The sequence below is a fragment of the Rhinatrema bivittatum genome, chromosome 2 (genome assembly GCF_901001135.1).
Source record: "Rhinatrema bivittatum chromosome 2, aRhiBiv1.1, whole genome shotgun sequence".
Taxonomy (NCBI): domain Eukaryota; kingdom Metazoa; phylum Chordata; class Amphibia; order Gymnophiona; family Rhinatrematidae; genus Rhinatrema; species Rhinatrema bivittatum.
This window is the reverse complement of record NC_042616.1, coordinates 216,497,838-216,518,576: the sequence shown is the minus strand read 5'-3', so window position 1 is coordinate 216,518,576 and position 20,739 is coordinate 216,497,838.

The window sequence follows — 20,739 nt, the reverse complement described above, 5'->3', positions numbered from 1 at the left end:
GGGAAGACTATAGTGATAGGGGTATACTACCGTCCACCTGGTCAAGATGGTGAGACGGACAGTGAAATGCTAAGAGGAATTAGGGAAGCTAACCAAATTGGTAGTGCAGTAATAATGGGAGACTTCAATTACCCCAATACAGACTGGCTAAATGTATCATCGGGTCAAGCTAGAGAGATAACATTCCTGGATGGAATAAATGATAGCTTTATGGAGCAATTGGTTCAGGAACCGACGAGAGAGGGAGCAATTTTAGATCTAATTCTCAGTGGAGCACAGGACTTGGTGAGAGAGGTAACGGTGGTGGGGCCGCTTGGCAATAGTGATCATAATATGATCAAATTTTATTTAATGACTGGAAAAGGAACAGTGTGCAAATCCAAGGCTCTTGTGCTAAACTTTCAAAAGGGAAACTTTGATAAAATGAGAAAAATTGTTAGAAAAAAACTGAAAGGAGCAGCTACAAAAGTAAAAAATGTCCAAGAGGCGTGGTCACTGTTAAAAAATACCATTCTAGAAGCACAGTCCAGATGTATTCCACACATTAAGAAAGGTGGAAAGAAGGCAAAACGATTACCGGCATGGTTAAAAGGGGAGGTGAAAGAAGCTATTTTAGCCAAAAGATCTTCATTCAAAAATTGGAAGAAGGATCCAACAGAAGAAAATAGGATAAAGCATAAACATTGGCAAGTTAAATGTAAGACGTTGATAAGACAGGCTAAGAGAGAATTTGAAAAGAAGTTGGCTGTAGAGGCCAAAACTCACAGTAAAAACTTTTTAAAATATGTCCGAAGCAGAAAGCCTGTGAGGGAGTCAGTTGGACCGTTAGATGATCGAGGGGTTAAAGGGGCACTTAGAGAAGATAGGTCCATCGCGGAAAGATTAAATGATTTCTTTGCTTCGGTGTTTACTGAAGAGGATGTTGGGGAGGTACCCGTAATGGAGAAGGTTTTCATGGGTAATGATTCAGATGGACTGAATCAAATCACGGTGAACCTAGAAGATGTGGTAGGCCTGATTGACAAACTGAAGAGTAGTAAATCACCTGGACCGGATGGTATACACCCCAGAGTTCTCAAGGAACTAATAAATGAAATTTCACACCTATTAGTAAAAATTTATAACTTATCATTAAAATCATCCATTGTACCTGAAGACTGGAGGATAGCAAATGTAACCCCAATATTTAAGAAGGGCTCCAGGGGCAATCCGGGAAACTACAGACCGGTTAGCCTGACTTCAGTGCCAGGAAAAATAGTGGAAAGTGTTCTAAACATCAAAATCACAGAACATATAGAAAGACATGGTTTAATGGAACAAAGTCAGCATGGCTTTACCCAGGGCAAGTTTTGCCTCACAAATCTGCTTCACTTTTTTGAAGGAGTTAATGAACATGTGGATAAAGGTGAACCGGTAGATATAGTATACTTGGATTTTCAGAAGGCGTTTGACAAGTTCCTCATGAGAGGCTTCTAGGAAAAGTAAAAAGTCATGGGATAGGTGGCGATGTCCTTTCGTGGATTGCAAACTGGCTAAAAGACAGGAAACAGAGAGTAGGATTAAATGGGAAATTTTCTCAGTGGAAGGGAGTGGACAGTGGAGTGCCTCAGGGATCTGTATTAGGACCCTTAGTTTTCAATATATTTATAAATGATCTGGAAAGAAATACGACGAGTGAGATAATCAAATTTGCAGATGACACAAAATTGTTCAGAGTAGTTAAATCACAAGCAGATTGTGATAAATTGCAGGAAGACCTGTGAGACTGGAAAATTGGGCATCCAAATGGCAGATGAAATTTAATGTGGATAAGTGCAAGGTGATGCATATAGGGAAAAATAACCCATGCTATAATTACACAATGCTGGGTTCCATATTAGGTGCTACAACCCAAGAAAGAGATCTAGGTGTCATAGTGGATAACACATTGAAATCGTCGGTACAGTGTGCTGCGGCAGTCAAAAAAGCAAACAGAATGTTGGGAATTATTAGAAAGGGAATGGTGAATAAAACGGAAAATGTCATAATGCCTCTGTATCGCTCCATGGTGAGACCGCACCTTGAATACTGTGTACAATTCTGGTCGCCGCATCTAAAAAAAGATATAATTGCGATGGAGAAGGTACAGAGAAGGGCTACCAAAATGATAAGGGGAATGGAACAACTCCCGTATGAGGAAAGACTAAAGAGGTTAGGACTTTTCAGCTTGGAGAAGAGATGGCTGAGGGGGGATATGATAGAGGTGTTTAAAATCATGAGAGGTCTAGAACGGGTAGATGTGAATCGGTTATTTACTCTTTCGGATAGTAGAAAGACTAGGAGGCACTCCATGAAGTTAGCATGGGGCACATTTAAAACTAATCGGAGAAAGTTCTTTTTTACTCAACGCACAATTAAACTCTGGAATTTGTTGCCAGAGGATGTGGTTAGTGCAGTTAGTATAGCTGTGTTTAAAAAAGGATTGGATAAGTTCTTGGAGGAGAAGTCCATTACCTGCTATTAAGTTCACTTAGAGAATAGCCACTGCCATTAGCAATGGTAACATGGAATAGACTTAGTTTTTGGGTACTTGCCAGGTTCTTATGGCCTGGATTGGCCACTGTTGGAAACAGGATGCTGGGCTTGATGGACCCTTGGTCTGACCCAGTATGGCATTTTCTTATGTTCTTATGTTCTTAATGTGGGTTAGGGAAGAAGTATTATGGGCCGTACTAAAAAAGATGATGGTGCATCCATTTTTACTGGTATGGTTTACAGACTTCCGACTCAAATGGGAGAACTAGACAGAGATCTGGTCGAAGACATCCAAAAGATGAGAAAGAAGGGAGAAATGTTGATTGTTGGAGATTTTAATATGCCAGATGTAGACTGGAAAGTCCCTTCCACAGAATTGACCAAAAGTAGAGAGATAGTGAATGCCCTGCATGGAGCTCTCTTCAAACAAATGGTAATGGAACCCACGAGGGAGGGAGTTAAACTCGATCTAGTGCTCACTAATGGGGATAATGTCTCAAAAGTCCGGGTAGGTGCCCACCTCAGCACCAGTGATGATCAAACAGTATGGTTTGACATTGCAAACAGGATACGGAGAAGTCACATGAAGACCCAAGTTTTGACTTTCAAAAATACAGACTTTGTTAAAATGGGACATACCTGGAGGAAGAACTAGAAGACTGGGAGAAAATGGGAGAGGTAGAACAACAGTGGACCAAACTAAAGGGAGGAATCACAAAAGCAACAAACTATATGTTAGAAAATTAAACAATTTGATATATATAGGTAAAAGTACTCAGATGCTCAAAACTAGAATTTTAGAGCATTGTTCGTATATTCGTACACTCAGAACTGAAGCCCCATTGGTTAACCATTGGCTTGAGAAGTGCCACGCGATTTCTGATTTACGCTTCTTTGCGATAGAGCTTTTCCCTAAATGTTCATTCGGAGGCAATTTTTCAATTTTTCTTAAGCGTCACGGACAATGATAGATTTTTTTTTTTTAACTCACTCACCCCCACCGGGCTTAACAAGAAAACTGAATGGTCCACTTTCTTTTGAACATCAATTGATGTCCCTCTTTTCCCCTTTCTTCCTCTCTCCTATCCCCCTTCCCCCTTTTCTTCCCTCCTCTTCCCCTATCCCCCTCCCTTTCCCCTTCCCCCTCCCCTGTCTTTTTCCCCCTTCCTTGTTCCTTTTCTTCCCCTCTCATCCCTCCCCCTCCCTCCTCCTCCCTCCCCTCCTTTTTCCCCCACACCCCCACTCTTTTCCCCTTCCTCCTTCCCCCTCCTTTTTTCCCTTTTTTTTCTTCTTCCCCCTTTACCTCCTCCTTCTGTTTTTATTATATATTTACTCTTTTATCTCTTTACTAGTATCCATTCAGCTATCTATACAAGTTTTTTGGTTCCTTGTCCTTCTTACTTCACAATAGGTGTTGGGATGCTTTTTTACCTCTTTCAATTCTGTCACCTCTATATCTCCCGAGGGTTTGATTGTTTCATATTATAGCCATATGTAAATATATTTTAAAAAATGTTGCATCTCATTACTATCAATTTGGATATTCTAATATTTTTTTCTTCTTTAGGCAGTTTATATTCTCTTTTGAATACCATATATATAGATCACATCCTACTTTTTTCATTCGGTCAGGTTACAAGTTCAGATACTGCTTTCCTTTGCTTACTTTGGTCTTTGACATCATCAGCTAGCCACTCCCCCTTTTTTTTCGCTTCTTGTCCTGTTTAAACCAGATACCTTCTAGCCCCCACCTTTGCTTCCTAAGCCGAGTTAGTTCCTGCTTCATGTTGGTACCAGCTTTGTTTGCACTCAAAACTGTTGGAACACGTTTTTAATAGCTCTAAGGTTTGTAGTGATACCAAAAATTTTTATATCCATGATTAGAATTATTGTGGCTCAAACAGGATTCTATCACTCCTTATTTAAGTTATTTCTCTCATTTTCCTCCTCTCAGACACCTATTTACCTTTGATTGTATTTGTAAATGCTTCAGTTAAATCTTATTATTCTTCATGTCGTTGTTGCAGTCTAACCTTCGATAATCTAGTATTTATGTCCCCCTTTTTGCCAGTTTTCATCGCATATTCATTCCTCGACTTCCTTTTGGTTGATCTCTTTGAAAACAGTAGCTTTCATATTTTTAATTAAAACACATCAACATGTGGAGTTTTGTCATTTTTCAGCTCACCATTTTTCTAACTATATTGACCCTCATTGGTTTTATTAGCCTTTCGGTTTCAATTTTCAGTTTCACATATTACAGTAGTTGTCTCAATGTTTTTATTGTTTTTGCCTCTTGCCCCTTTGTCCCTACTCATTATAAAGTCATCCTATCGAGCTATGTCCTTGATGATTGTGCTCACTGTCTATCGAATGCACTCTCTGTTGTCATTCACTGTTCTTTTCTAACTAGATTGATCGTCACTTTTTTTTTATTAGCCTTTCCGTTCCAATTTTCAGTTTCACATATTACAGTAGTTGTCCCGATGCTTTTATTGTTTTTGCCTCTTGCTCCTATGTCACTACTCATTATAAAGTTGTCCTATCGGGTCACCTCCACATTGATTGTTCTCCCTGTCTATTGAACGCATTCTCTGTTGTCGCCTCTACAAACGTATTACTACTATTAGAAACATAGAAATGACAGCAGAAGAAGACCAAACGGCCCATCCAGTCTGCCCAGCAAGTTTCACACTTTTTTTTTCTCATACTTATCTGTTACTCTTGGCTCTTAGTAACCTTTTGGTTCTATTTCCCTTCCACCCCCACCATTAATGTAGAGAGCAGTGTTGGAGCTGCATCTAAGTGAAATATCTAGCTTAATTAGTTAGGGGTAGTAACCGCCACAATAAGCAAGCTACACCCATGCTTATTTGTTTACCCAGACTATGTAATTCAGTCCTTGTTGGTTGTCTGTATATAGATCCCCTTTTCTTCATTCCCCCTGCCGTTGAAGCAGAGAGTTATGCTGGATATGCATTGAAAGTGAAGTATTAGTCTTTCTCCCCTGCCGTTGAAGCAGAGAGCTATGCTGGATATGCGTGAAGTATCAGACTTTCTCCCCTGCCGTTGAAGCAGAGAGCTATTCTGGATATGCGTGAAGTATCAGACTTTCTCCCCTGCCGTTGAAGCAGAGAGCTATCCTGGATATGCATGAAGTATCAGACTTTCTCCCCTGCCGTTGAAGCAGAGAGCTATCCTGGATATGCGTGAAGTATCAGACTTTCTCCCCTGCCGTTGAAGCAGAGAGCTATCCTGGATATGCGTGAAGTATCAGTTTTTCTCCCCTGCCGTTGAAGCAGACAGCTATGCTGGATATGCGTGAAGTATCAGTCTTTCTCCCCTGCCGTTGAAGCAGACAGCTATGCTGGATATGGGTGAAGTATCAGTCTTTCTCCCCTGCCGTTGAAGCAGACAGCTATGCTGGATATGCGTGAAGTATCAGTCTTTCTCCCCTGCCATTGAAGCAGACAGCTATGCTGGATATGGGTGAAGTATCAGTCTTTCTCCCCTGCCATTGAAGCAGACAGCTATGATGGATATGCGTAAAGTATCAGTCTTTCTCCCCTGCTGTTGAAGCAGACAGCTATGTTGAATATGCGTGAAGTATCAGTCTTTCTCCCCTGCCGTTGAAGCAGACAGCTATGCTGGATATGTAAGAAGTATCAGTCTTTCTCCCCTGCCGTTGAAGCAGAGAGCTAGTCTGGATATGCATTGAAAGTGAAGTATCAGGCTTATTTGGTTTGGGGTAGTAAGTGCCGTAAAAAGCAAGCTACTCCCTGCTTTTTTGTGAATGCAAATCTTTTTTTCCACATTCATTCACGTCCTCTAGACTTTATGGATCCACAGTGTTTATCCCATGCCCCCACATCTAATACACCGGCTTTTGGTCATTATACAGCTTTCATTCCAAATACATTTTCCTTTAATTTTAGGTGCAAGATTTGTTTTGGTATAATGTTCCTGCTTACATTGCCACCCTGTGTGGTTGTTTGAAACAACTCTCTTTTACCCGTGAATACCTGAGTGGTATACCCTGCTTTTTGGAAGAGCAGGGATCTTTGAGGGAGTGGTAGGGATTGTAGATCTGAGAAGTTGATTTGGATGGGCAGACTGGACAGACTGTATGTGTTATGCTTCATCCTGGTTCAGGCCCGCCACTCACTGACCACTGGCCTGACGCCGCAGGACTCCCTTGAGGAAGCCAATGATGTCCTGGCTTGCTGCTGCCACGTCTGTGCAGTCCGTCGCCGCCGTATGCAGCAAGAGGGGCCACTGCTGTTCCTCTTCGTGGCAGGAGCCACTGCCAGATTGCATCCTCGTGGCCCTAGTGCCGCCGTCGGTCCTCCTTTTTGCTGCCTGATCACCGCCGCCAGACCTCCCAAGCGGCAGGAAGCTGCCGTGACCACTGCCTCCATCTTCGCGGCCTGTGCACCGCTGTCAGGACCTCTCGTGGCGGAGAAGCCACCTCCGGCCTTGCTCCATCGAGGCAGGACGCCGCCAATGCTATTCTATCCTCTGGACTCTGCCTAGATGTGGGCGCGCACCTCACTTCAGTATTTAAATGGCCAGCAGTGGGAAAAGTCCGCAGCACCACCAGATGATGACATCACCATGTTCCCTGGATCAGCCCTGTAAAAGGGCTCTGCTTCATTCCCTCAGGGCTATCGGATCTGGTCTTCACAGCGTCTGTGATTTTCCTTCCGGTCCAGGTCCTCCATGGTCTTCTTGTGCCTTGATGGATCTTCGTTCCATGTTCTTCATGTTCCTGGTCTTCTTCGTCTTGATGTTCTTGGTCTCATCCCTCGTTGGAGCTCCTTCATTGCTTGTTCCTTGTTCCTGTTGTTCCAGAGGTCCTGATGTCATCGTCCTGATGTTCCATTTCCAGATGTCCAGAAGTCCTGTTGCTCCTGATGTCCGATGTTCCAGCCCTGAATCTGTCTTCCTTATCTTCAGATTTTCGTCCAGTTCTCAGGTTCCTTGTCTGTTCACCTTTCCTGGCGTGCCACCGTCATGGTCCATGACCAGCCCATGAGGGACTGTGTAGGCCACCTCTTGGTACAAGGTCTACCTTCTCGTCTGCAGTGCAAGCCTCCGGAAGGCTCCTGTTTTTAAATGCCTAGCTTCTGAATCCCGAGTCTTGAATCCTGTCCAGGTCTTCGGAGTTCCTTGTGCCTGCTTCCATCCATGCCCAAGACTCTGCCAGAACCTGCTAAGCTCCAGTGTGTCTGTGAACAGACACAGGCGGATGTGTAGGGCACGCCCTGGTGCAGGCCTCTCCTGAATCTTCATCATGTCCTGAATTCAAGTTCCACTGCTTTGTCTGGAGTCTGCTTCACTTTCAGCGTGGTCCGTGAACAGTCATGGATGGCTGTGTAGGGAGTGCTGTGATGCATCTATTCAGCGATGCAGCACTTACCCAGTACTATCTCCTGAATCCTGAATCCTTGCCTGAGACCTCCAAGCATCCTGAAACCTTGTCTGAGTCTTCTGAGTACCTGAAACCTTGTCTGAGTCTTCTGAGTATCCTGAAACCTTGTCTGAGTCCTCCGAGTATCCTGAGTCTACCTCTAAGTCCTCCGAGTATCCTGAGTCTAAGTCTGAGTCTTCCGAGTATCCTGAACCCTTGTCTGAGTCTTCCGGGTATCCTGAGTCTGAGTCTGAGTCCTCCAAGTATCCTGAGTCTTCGTCTGAATCTTCCGAATATCCTGAGTCTGAGTCTTCTTGTTCATGCCTTCAGCCTCCGTCTGGCCTTATGCACTCGTCGTTCCCAAGCGGAGGGTCTGGAAGGGCTATCGAGTGGCCAGAGGGCTACTCCCGAGACCAGCATTGCGTTGCTGTGTCTCATTGGTGCGTGTAGGTCCAGTGGAGGGCTGAGCCTGCCTTGTTCCTGTTCCAGACATTCCTTGCCTTGTCCTCAGTCCAGCCCAGCTTCTGCTCTGCCCGTGCTTGTACTTGCTCATCTCTCGCGGTGTGTCTTGGGGCTCCTCCCTGAGCTGCACCATGATCCAAGGGCTCACAATCTCCCTTGAGAAGCGACTGTGCCTCCGCGTCTCGCAACAGTATGCCTTTTTTTTTTTTTTTTTTGCCATCATGACTATTAGAACAGATGAAATTTTTAATTTTTTTCTGATTTATCTTTTTTATTTAGTGGGTTATGATAATCTGAGACTTCATATCTGTCATTTCTTTTTTTTAAGATTGTTTCTTGGGATCTGTATTTGTAAATTGTTAAAAATAAAATCTGGTATTAATATATGTATAAAAGACAGTTATGGACCCAGCTTTGGTATTTGTGCTTTTCACTAAGCTAGGCTATCGGAGGGAGCGAACCAACAAAGGGGCTCTCTCCTTTGTGCACCCCTTAGTGCAACCTGTAGTGCAAATGCCAGTTAATATCTTTGCAATTGAATATCTCTCCTTTGTTTAATATACTTCCTGTTATCCCTTTTTGCTCAATTGTTAAAAATCCTGCATTTTGAGCTTTTGTAAACCGTTGTGATGGCTTTACCGAATGACGGTATATAAAACTCATTAAATAAATAAAAATAAACAGGGCAAAAGAGCCAGATGCAACAGTAGTTTCAAAAGCACAGAGAACATATCCTGTGGACAAGAGTAGGGCCACAGTGAGAGGCACAGCCTGCTAGGAAACGGGACCTCTCGAGCACCGACAAACAAGATCTTGGTGGTGAAGCTGACCAGGAAGCAGCACCACAGACAGGGATCACCACTGAGGCAGTCGTGAGGTCCAGGCTTTGTCGGCCAACAAGGTTGAAGGTTAAATCTGAAATCTTTGTGGGGCCTGGAGACCAAGGAGTGAGAGGAAGAGTGGCAAGAAGACTGGGAGAGCTGTGCAAGAGGGAGGGGAAATAGAAGGAAGATTGGGAGGGCATGGGGAGAGGGAGAGGTTTGGCCATCATTCAATACTGGGCTTTTCTATTAGTATAAAAATAGAAGAAGAAGAAAGGCTTAGTACGTAGGAGAGGAGTAGATTTTATACGTTATGGCCCTGGTAGTAAAGAGTGGAGCAGACTTTTGAAATGCGGGTGCTAACAGAGAGCTCAGGATCAATATTCACACAGATTTTCGGCACAGTCAGAAAAGGAAAATTGCCACGTGCATCTAGATCTTGTTTGATCTGATAGGTGGTTTTAATGACTGGTACTGGGTAAAACCCAATCCATAGCCTGCCTCTACCACTAGTACTACTGCTAATCATTTCTGTAGCACACTAGTGCAGCACTGCATACATCTATTGGCTGCAAGTAAAATAAGGATCAGGAAGAACATGCATAATGCATTTTAATGAGCAAACCAACATGACAAAGTTTTGAGATTCAGATGCCCGTGTTATATTTCAAGCCTCATACACCTATTGCATTTGTAGAAGCGCCAGAATAAGGTCTCAGCTCGCCTAGTCCATATACTTTCTTAAGCCTCTTGAGCATCTTGATTTTAAAGTCAGTTGCCTTAATTTTACCACAACGCACGACAGAATAGAAAGTCCTGACAAGTGCTTGAGCTAAAGCGACTACGTAGTTTCATGTCACAAAGGCACAGGCTGGGCCAGTTCAGGTTTTACCCCCAACTTATCTGTGGATTTGAAGCCCCTGCTGTTCTTCAGAGAAACTGGAGCTGCAAGTCTGCCAATAAAATAGGATAAAACCAAGGCTGGCTCAGCTTTTCCTTATGACACGGAACTGCACAGTCACCCTAGCTTAAGCTGACCTCTATGAAAGTATGAAGTCTGCCATGAGCTTGAAAGTGATGCACGTACTGCTTCCCACACTGGCACTAGGAAGGGATGGCATGCCGGGATCTGACATCAATTGCACTTAGCAAAAGTGGACTTCTTTTTCTTTCCCAGCCAAGTGTAGAAAGTATTTCATTTCCTGACAGCTGTCCCAAGAAAATATTTGAAAAGGTGATTAATGTAGGTGGTGAGCTTCCAAATGGCCACCCACTATGATTTTAGACTTTACATGGTGGCAGGGAAAGGTTCTCTTTAAGCCAAATGCCCTTTTAACCTAAATAGCAGTAAAAGTGGCTCAAAGCCAACTTCTGCAAATGGCCCTTTTCAGATAACATGATTAAAAGTGTGTGACGGTCTCTTGGCTCTGGCAGCCATCCATTTCATTGCTGCTTCTTTATCTCTGTATTTAATCACTGATGCTGTCTTCTTTGCTAAAGGTGCCCTGGCCAGAAATACTTTATTTAGATTTATATTCTGCTTTTTGACACTTCAAAGCAGATTGCATTCAGGTACTGTAGGTGTGTCCCTATCCCCAGAGGGCTTAGAATGTAGGTTTGTACCTGAGGTAATAGAGAATAAAATGCCCAGAGTCACAAGAAATGGCAGAGGGATTTGAACCCTAGTTTGTAGCTTGCTGCTCTAGCCATTAGGCTACCCCTCCACTCTGTTATGTTGTCGAAGTCCCCCAAAATCTGCATGCCAATTCAGTAACTGTTTTGTTTCATTTGACTAATTTTTATTTTAAGCATTTGTGGAGATTTCCTTGGGATCTCCACTCTATGGCCCTAGCCTAGGACATGAGATTAGGAGTTAGGAGATTAGCATATGATTTCTTACAGCACCCCCTGTGAGGTTGGCTGGAATGGTAAGATCTTGATGGGGATCAAAATAGGAAGGAGGTAGTTTACCTTTCCGGACCACCATCTGGCTGGAGAGGTTGCCTCAGTGGCTTTGCAGTTTGACAAATTCTGGGTTTTTACTTTTTGCTGTTTTTCTGGATCCCTCTAGTCCTTGCTCAAGATGGAAGAAGCCTTCTGCCTCTGGGAAGGGAAGGACGAGAAAAGCTTTTCTGTTTCACTTAAACCAACCCTCTCCTCTCCTGTTTCCTGCAAACAGGAGGGGACATTGCTGGGGAACCATAGGAGGGGAGTGGCCAGATTAGAGAGCAGAGAAGCTCTTCTTTGCTGTGCTGGGTACAATCTATCCTCACCCTACCCCTCCTGTTCCCTGCACGCTTCCTGGGAGGGGAGGGCCTGGAGCAGTAATCAGAACAGCTGTTTTCTGCTGCCTAAGATAACAGAGACCCCCCTCTCCTGCCATCCCCAAAACTGAAGCACTCTTGGTTAGAGATGTGAATCGTGTCCTCGATCGTCTTAACGATCGATTTCGGCTGGGAGGGGGAGGGAATCGTATTGTTGCCGTTTGGGTGTGTAAACTATCGTGAAAATTGTTAAAATCGTGAGCCGACACACTAAAACCCCCTAAAAACCCACCCCCGACCCTTTAAATTAAATCCCCCACCCTCCCGAACCCCCCCCCCAAATGCTTTAAATAACCTGGGGATCCAGCGGTGGTCCAGAACGGCGGCGGTCCGGAACGGCCCCCTCAATTGAATCCTGTTGTCTTCAGCCGGCGCCATTTTGCAAAATGGCCGCCGCAAAATGGCGGCGGCCATAGACAAAAACGATTTGACGCAGGAGGTCGTTCCAGACCCCCGCTGGACTTTTGGCAAGTCTTGTGGGGGTCAGGAGGCCCCCCCAAGCTGGCCAAAAGTTCCTGGGAGTCCAGCGGGGTTCAGGAAGCGATTTCTTGCCGCGAATCGTTTTCCGTACGGAAAATGGCGCCGGCAGGAGATCGACTGCAGGAGGTCGTTCAGCGGGGGTTCTGGACCACCGCTGGATCCCCAGGTTATTTAAAGCATTGGGGGGGGGGGGTTCGGGAGGGTGGGGGATTTAATTTAAAGGGTCGGGGGTGGGTATTAGGGGGTTTTAGTGTGCCGGTTTTCCTGCCCTCCCCCTTCCCCTGATTTACGATTTTTTAACGATAAATCGGGGGAATTGGTATTGTATCGTGGCCCTAACGATTTTTGACGATTTAAAATATATCGGACGATATTTTAAATCGTCAAAAAACGATTCACATCCCTACTCTTGGTCAGGTGTGGGCAAAGTGAATTTGTGCCAGGACCACATTACAAGTTCTTACCTGCAGCAGGGGCCAGGAAGGTGGCCATTTGGAACTCAACAAGCTGGTTAAAGGTTGGGGGGCCCCCTTGAAGCACAATTGCTGGGGTTTTTTAAAATCTCTTTACTTTAGCTCGGAAATAAGGAAAGATGCACAACTGAAGAATAATGAACAAAATCCAGCAAAACATTTTAAAAAGCAGCACCAATAGTGAAATGTGCATCCCAAAGCACTGGGACACAGACAAGTAAGCAGGTAAAGCGACAATAAAATCCCAAGACACAGTGAGAGGGATAAAGCAGCTGTAGTACTGTTAGCCTCGACCCTCTTACTGTGTCTTGAGATTTTGATGCCACTGTGCTCATTTTGATGCAGAGTTTCCTCTGGCTTCTGCTCAGTGTTCGTGATGCTTTGCCCCTCTCATAATGTCGTTGGGTCTTCTTGACTTTATGGTCCACTGGGTAAATGATTGCTCTGGATTACCAGCCACTACTAGCGCAGCAATGTCCCTCTCACAGTGCATTGGGTTTTCATGTCTCTATTTGGGCTACTTTAACTTGGGATAGTCATACCTCTGTTGGTGTTGCTTTGTTCCTCTCGTGGTGCATTGGGATCTTCATACCACTGTTGGAGCCTTTGCCCTTTTATTAGAGCCTTGGAGTGTTTCTGCCACTCTTGGTGCTGTTTTGCTTCTTTCTCGGAGCCTTGGAGAGTTGGTGCCTCTGTTTGGGCTACTTTGCTCTGTTACGGTGCCTTTGGCTATTGATGTAGCGGATCCTACAGTCACATTGCCAGTAAGTCCTGGGTGTTAAGATCAGGTAGTTAGTGTAGGATGGTTTAGTGGGGAGGTTCCATTCAAATACAGATCCTCCCTCTGCGGGGTCTGGAATGGCCGTCACCCTGGTGAGCCTTTATAGTAGTGCCCTGGCTCAAGCTAGCGGGGCAGTCCCTTTTGGTTTGAGCACACTAAAGGGGTAGTTAGGAGCTTAGATTTTTGTTGTTTCTCAGGCCCATTCAGAGAAGCCAAGCAAGCCCTGCTTTGTGGTCCTGACCAGGATCAGGAGGGTTTTCCTTCCATTCTACTCACTAGCTGGTTGGGATATTCCTCTGGGTTTTTTTTGAGGGTTTTTTTTTTAGATTTTTCTTGGTAGGAGCCTTGAGAAATGCCTGGGCCTTTCTTGGACACAGGGATTGGGGATGCCCAGGGTTAGGGAAGACCTGCCCTAGAGGTGGTGACCTGCTGCAGTTTTGGGGAAAAAAAGACACTATTTTGTTTGAAGATCCAGGAGGAGGTTTTAGCTGCCCTTCCTTCCTGTTTTGAAGTAAAAGAGCTGCTTGCTTCGAGGAGATCCTTCCCATCAGGGATCCAGGGAAAAAAACTAAAGAGACTGTGTAAGATCAAAGAGACCCTGAAGATTTTCTAACTGTGAGTAAAGGAAAGTAACATCACTGGGGCCACCCATCCAGTGTTCACCACCCTGGGGAGAGAACAAGAGGATTTACTCTCTGTGCCACAGACTTTTACAGGTGATTTGGAAGAGACCCTACCCATCTGGGAGCTCCACTTTTTCTAAATCCAAGAGAGTGGGTGCTTACCTGTCCCGAAACAAGTGAGTCCTGCACAGATAGAGGAAAGGACTTGTACGACACTGAGGAGAGAATACTGTGGTGCTGCAGTTTGAGTTTTGTGTCATTCATCATCAGTGTTTAACAGTAAAGGCTTTAATTTTGGACACTAAACCACTGACCCCAGAGTATTTCTTTTGCACTCACTGCACCTACCTTGAAGATAAGTACCCTCCCTAGGGAAACACCAAGAACAAAAGAGGGATGTGTAAAAAGGTCACCCTTGTCATTGGGCCCTGAAAGTGTATGTATGTCCCCCCCTGTCTACAAAGGATCCAGCCATGGGAGACAGAGGAAATGTAAAGGAGTTAGCTGGTGAAAGGTTCCAGCCCCAAAGAGTAAAAAATATTTTTATAGCCTCATTGGGTACAATCCATACCTGGGGATGGGGTTACACCACGTTTTCCATCTAAGAACATAAGAAATTGCCATACTGCGTCAGACTCAGGGTCACTCAAGCCCAGGATCCTGTTTCCAACAGTGGCCAATCCAGGTCACAAGAACCTGGCAAGTACCCAACTTGACTAATAGCAATTTATGTACTTCTCCTCCAGGAACTTGTCCAAACGTTTTTTAAACCCACCTAAGCTAACTGCCTTAACCACATCCTCTGGCAATGAATTCCAGAGCTTAATTGTGTGTTGAATGAAAAAGTATTTTCTGCAATTTGTTTTACATTTGCTGCTTGCTAACTTCTTGGAGGGCCCCCTAGTCCTTCAATTATCTGAAAGCGTAAACAACCAATTCACATTTATCCATTTTAGTCCTCTCATTTTGTAGACCTCCATCATATCCCTCCTCAGCTGTCCCTTCTCCAAGCTAAACAGCCCTAACCTCTTTTGCCTTTCTTCTCTTGTGGGCTGATGCAATAAGCTGCAATAAACCTTCTGTGGGTTTCTGCGCATAATTTTACACGCGTTTCTCCATGCTAATCTTACGCATGTATGTAATAACGCATGTAGCGTGGAAAAAAAAACGGACTCCCAAACCCATGCAAAAAGCCGCGGCTGATTTAGCACGAGTCCATGCAAATGGCATGCAAAGGAGGCATTTAACTATGCACATGTAATGCAGAGAGCTCTGCTGGCAGGGAGAAAGGTTAGTGCAGGGTTTTTCATGCTGTTTGGTGTAGAGTCAGGGCAGGAGTTAAATTTAAGCACGTGACTGAGATTCTTAAGCCATGTCAACTCTGCTGTATATCTGAGTGCATATACCTCAGAATATACCTCAGAGTAGTAAGCCGTGCCAACTGTATAGTTCTGATTGCATATTTTCCTTTACCCAGACCAACAACATATGAGGAATGAATGGGTCCTTTACCATGTGGAAGGTGTACTGTGTGCCCTGATCTCGAAAGAACCCCAAAAAGTGAAGTTACCTTTGGGGTGAAGTTTTATTTCTAAACAACGTACAACATTTGTACATTATCTTTTCTTGTCTTTGCTCACTTGCCCATGTTCTAGGTTTTGAAATGAACTCTGCAATAGTTCTATTAGCGCCTATAATTTAGTGCATGTTTTTCCCACGGCTTTCTGTATCGGGTCTTATGTGGGTATTCGTGCATGTATTAGGTATTCTGTGGGGTTTTTTGCATATATCTCATTTGCATGCCGTCCCCTTATTACATCTGCTAGAGGCGCCTACTTTTGCAGCACATGCTAAAAAAAAATGCACACTTAAAAATAGCACCAATTTCACCGTGGGTCTTATTAAATCAGCCCCTTGGTGTCTTGGCATGCTCTTCCCTCTGCTGTTGATGGCTGCCTGAAAGTTTCACTAAACTTCAAAAGAAAACCCCAGTGTTTGAGCCCAAAATGGGATTGCATTGTTTCCCCCACTGAATGCAAAACAAATGTAAGGGATACTCCAAAGTTAGCCAAAATGTGCCCCATTTGAAATAATGGACTAAAGATGGCTGCCATTCTTGCCCATGGGGAAGGGCTTAAGCCTGAGGATCCCATACCATTTACCAGGAGATGGGAGCAGTAACATCTGTGAAGGAGGAGTTGAGACCAATCCTCCAGCTTGCTGACATCAGCAGAAAAGTGTAGATGGATGGGCTGAAGTCTCAGGAGTTGATGAGACCTACCAGCAGAGAGGTCTCCTCTGCCCCCCCCTGAAAGGGAGGGGATGCATCGGCAGCCAGTGGTGCAGACAGGGGAGTTGTTTGCCCATGCACCCTAGTCTTTCCCAAGTAGCGGCCAATGAGGATCAGCAGGGCCTGCAGTGCGTGTGGGGAAAGGAGACATCTGAAGCCACTGCTAGGATACCCTGTTGCTGCGGAGTTGCGGAAGAAAGGCAGGACCCAAAAGTGAGCAGGTCCTCGTGGATGCGCAGCAGGAAGCAGCCCCTGCAGTCATCAAGGTGGCCAGGAGTGAGGAGGACCAAGTTGGGGAAAGACTGCAGCTAACATCACAGTTTGCCTGCTCGACGCTCTACACATGGCCATGGAACATGAAAAGCCCACAGGATGAGAACAGGGCCTGGCAGGAGGAGAGACACTGAGGCACAATCGTGTACCCAAAGAGGAGAATGGTGCCAGCTATGTTGGGGCCACGCTGTAGGGTGACAGAGAGAGGCCCAGAGCATGTGTCCCTACCCCTTAAGGCTCAAAGAACAGCATGTGATAACAAGCACTGTGGATTTTTTGTTTGTATGAAGATCTATGGACTTTGTTTTACAGATTGGACTGTCGAGTTTATTTTTTGTTGCAGTTTGCCTGCCTGCTTTTACAATAGAGAGTATCTACCAGCTGAGCAACTGACTGAGTACCAACTGTGAGAAAATGAAAAGACTGAACATGGATCTCCGATCTCAAGAGTCTAGGGCCCCGGAGGTGTTTCCTCTTCCCCAGTGGAATGGTCACTGGCACCCTGGGATCAGTGGAAAGCTGTGTGGAGTGAGAGATAGGGAAAAACAGAGGTCTAGGTATAAGAGTTGCCTTGGGGACTTATGTGTGCCCTGGTATTCTGGTACTCGTAGAAAGGGTTATGCAAATAAAACAATAAACAAAAAACTGTTTTCATTTGACACAAATGAAACAAATCATGGGGGCAAATGAACTGAAATAATGAACCAAATTGAATTTTCTTTCCTGTAGATCTCTAATCCCTGGCTCTCCCCTAGGAATCCTCTATGCTTATCCCATGCTTTCTAAAATTCTGTTACCAATTTTGTCTACACCGCCTCAACTGGGAGTCCATTTCATGTATCCACCACCCTTTCTATGAATAACATATATTTTGATGCTGATCCTGAGTCTTACCTCCATCCTCCCCGTGAGCTTCATATCATAATCTCTTATTCTATCACGTTTCTTTTTCTGAAAAAGGTTTGTTTCTTGTGCTTGAGATATTTGTATGCTTTGAAGAATTTGAAATCAAATGTTAACATTTATTTATAGAACACAAAATATAAACAGGGTTAAAGAAAGTGTAACCTGCACTAACTATCATTCATAGAAACTGGCAGGATCTCTCAAGGGGTAGGCCTCAGGTGTACCTTCCTCGTGAATTCCTTCACACTTCATGCTCTTGTGTGACTCCAAAATAAAATACAGGATTCACTTGAACCATCTCAATTATTTTCTTGCATAAATATAACACGATGGACAAAACTTCCAGTTAGGAAAAATGTTAATTCTGTCTGATGCAATCTGCTCATATACTCCAAGATTTCACTAAAGAGTGGACTAATGGAATCCCAGGGTACTCACAAAAACATGATTTGCTCCATGCCTCGGTAAGAGGAGTCTGGTTAAATTAGTCGGCATTACCCTCCCTGCAGCTTACAGATGCTGTACAAATCCTCTGGGGCTGCATGCTGTAGAGAGCCATCTTGTCTTTTCCAAACATCTCCAAAAACTCACTCAATTAACATTGGAGCATGCTCAGATAAAATAATAACAAAGCATCAACAACCCCACAAGGGGCACTAGAGAACCATTTTAATTAGTAACCATGGGTTACAAATGCATCACTGTTTACTTTAACAGTGTAAAAATTAAAGTAGGAGATGATTAGGTTTGTTTGGCCACTATATGTCACTACAACAAGTAATATGGTGCACAATATGCTTCTTGACCACAAGGTGCCACTTTAACCAGCAATAAAATTAAGTTAAACTTCTTGACCACAAGGTGTCATTGCATTAATTAACAAAAGGTGAATTACATATCCTTTAGATGTTACTAAAATGCTTAGGACAAAGGAGATAAGAGATACTTTTTAACCACTAAAGGTAGCTGGTGCCTACTATTTTCAGGCCCTGATGCAAAACTCAAAAAGGAGGGGGTAAGAACTCCAGTCATTTAAATGAAAAATCTTCAGGCCCAACTGTTAGTGCAGTTTGTAGCTTGTTCAAAGTTTCTTATTAGCAGTAGTCTGTTTCCTGCAGTTTGTTTTTCACTAGAAGCTAGTAATTTAATTCAGCAAGTCCCAAGGGATCCTTTTGCCTCTTTTTGTCACAATGCCCAGAATGTGAGCCTAGGAATTCCTAGGCTTTTAGGCAAAGTTCAGGGAACTCAGTCCCACAGCCCTTATTATTTCATTAAATGTGGCAATCACTCTCATGGTTCAGCTTCACAGCAAAGTGCTTCTCCTGAGGTTGTAGTAACAGGCTCCCACTGGAGAGGTGACTGGTACCAGAACAGGTCCCATGCTGACAACTGCAGCCTATGTTAGCATACCAGTGGGGGCTTTGTGACTGTTGCAAACTTTTAAGAGCTCCCAAACCAGAAGGTGATTACAGGCAGCTCCGTAATGATGCAGTCTTTCTGACAGGCGGCTACAATGCACAGGGGTTAAACTGCAGCCTGTTAAATCCACAAATCCGTAGTACAAAACTAATAGAAGTGGGTCAGAGACACACTCACAGTAGCTCTAAGTCTGCCTGCTTCACTGTCACTCCAGAGAGACCTAAGAAAATCTCTTTCCTTCTCTCTCTTGTCAAAGGTTAAGTGGGCTCTCAAACACAGACAGCTCTCCTTTTCACTGCTGTGATCCAATCAGCACAGTTCCAACCCTGTCAGTCACAAGTTGGGAAACAACTAAAGCTTCTTCTGGGTACTGGCCTGTATCTGACGCCCAAGACCTGAACGTCCATGCGAGGAACACGACCTGGGGGCTGGTAAGGGGCCTATGGCTGGATGCCCAAATCCTGGACATTTATACGAGAACGTCCGGAAATAGACAATCAACATTTTCTTGACTGGCACACTAATTCAGTTATATTTATCCGGCCAACTTTGGCAGGATGTTCAGTGGTGCAATCGCACCACTGAACATACATAACTATTGTAAAGTTAGCCAGATAACTTTATCCGGCTAACTTTAGGACTACTATATAGCATATAGCATAACCATAATTAGGTGGATAAGTAATCCAGCTTGCTCTGAATACTGGAGTTAGATGGATAACTTATCTGGGAAAATTAACTCCTCCCAGGAATGTCCCTACGTTATCTGACTAAATCTTAGCTGGAAAAGTGGCTGAAATATATAAAGTCACCAGTTGGCTGGATAGATCGCAAGTTAGTTGGTTAGATGCCGCTGAAGATAGACCCCCTTGGTTTTAGAATAAAACTACTGAATGGATTTTTTGGGGGTTTTTTGAGAGATGGTATGGGTGAGTCCTTGGGGTCTTGCCGCTTTCACTCCCACCCCCCGTTAGAGAATCCTAATATGAAGTTGCAGCCAGTTTCCCCCTCCTCTGCAGCATCTTATGGTGGCCTTTTTCCTTCCAACAGGATTGTTCTGAAAAAGTGAGTTACTTATAGCATCCACAGCAGGGGTGCTTGGGCCAAAATCTTTAATACTTGCAAGGATACTGCACAAATACATCCTTTATTATAGCAATGGAGCCCACAAAATGTAAGACTAGTTGAAGTATTTGGTGAAATAAGTGGCAACAGTAGTCAGCAGGATGGGTCTGCACACTGTTGTTTGTGAAGTGTTAATGGTAAAAAAAAGAAAAGAGAGAGAGAGCAGGATAGGATTGTCTGTGCTGCTGCTGTTGCTGCTACTTCTTGTTGAGAACTGGCCCTGGCATCTCTAGATAATTAGAATTTTTTTTTCTTAGACACCAAGGACACCCTCCTTTACTAGAGATGGATTTTATTTTATTGGTGCCAAAGCATTCCGGTTTGGAACTTCCCCTAGGAGTCCTAACACACCAGTAGCACATAGCTGCTTAGAGGTTTTAGGGGTCAGCGCTGAAACATCTACAGTGATAAGAAGAAACCTTTTGCTTCATTTTATTGTGGGGTTTTAAAATTGTTGACCCTGCAGTTTCCTCCTGTTCCTTTGTATTTCCTGCTCAGTCGGAACCAGGGCTGGGATCTGATGCCTTGCACCTTCATTTGTAACTACCCAGGGATATTTTCCCTCTTTTGTATCTACTCCCAACTTTTTACGACCAGAAGATATTTAGGAAACCTTTGTATTTGGCTATTATTAGCTTTCTGCAGGCAAAAACCCACCTCCAGTGTATTGATACCTTGGAGTTATTTAAATGCATTTATCATATTTCCCAGTACCTTTTATTTTAGAACATAATCCTTGAGTACAACAGCTTCTTGATACCCCTCAGACTGGGAGCTCTGACACCTGATTTTCAGAGCTATGGTTTTTGTCAGATTTAGGATGACTGGCCACAGGCTT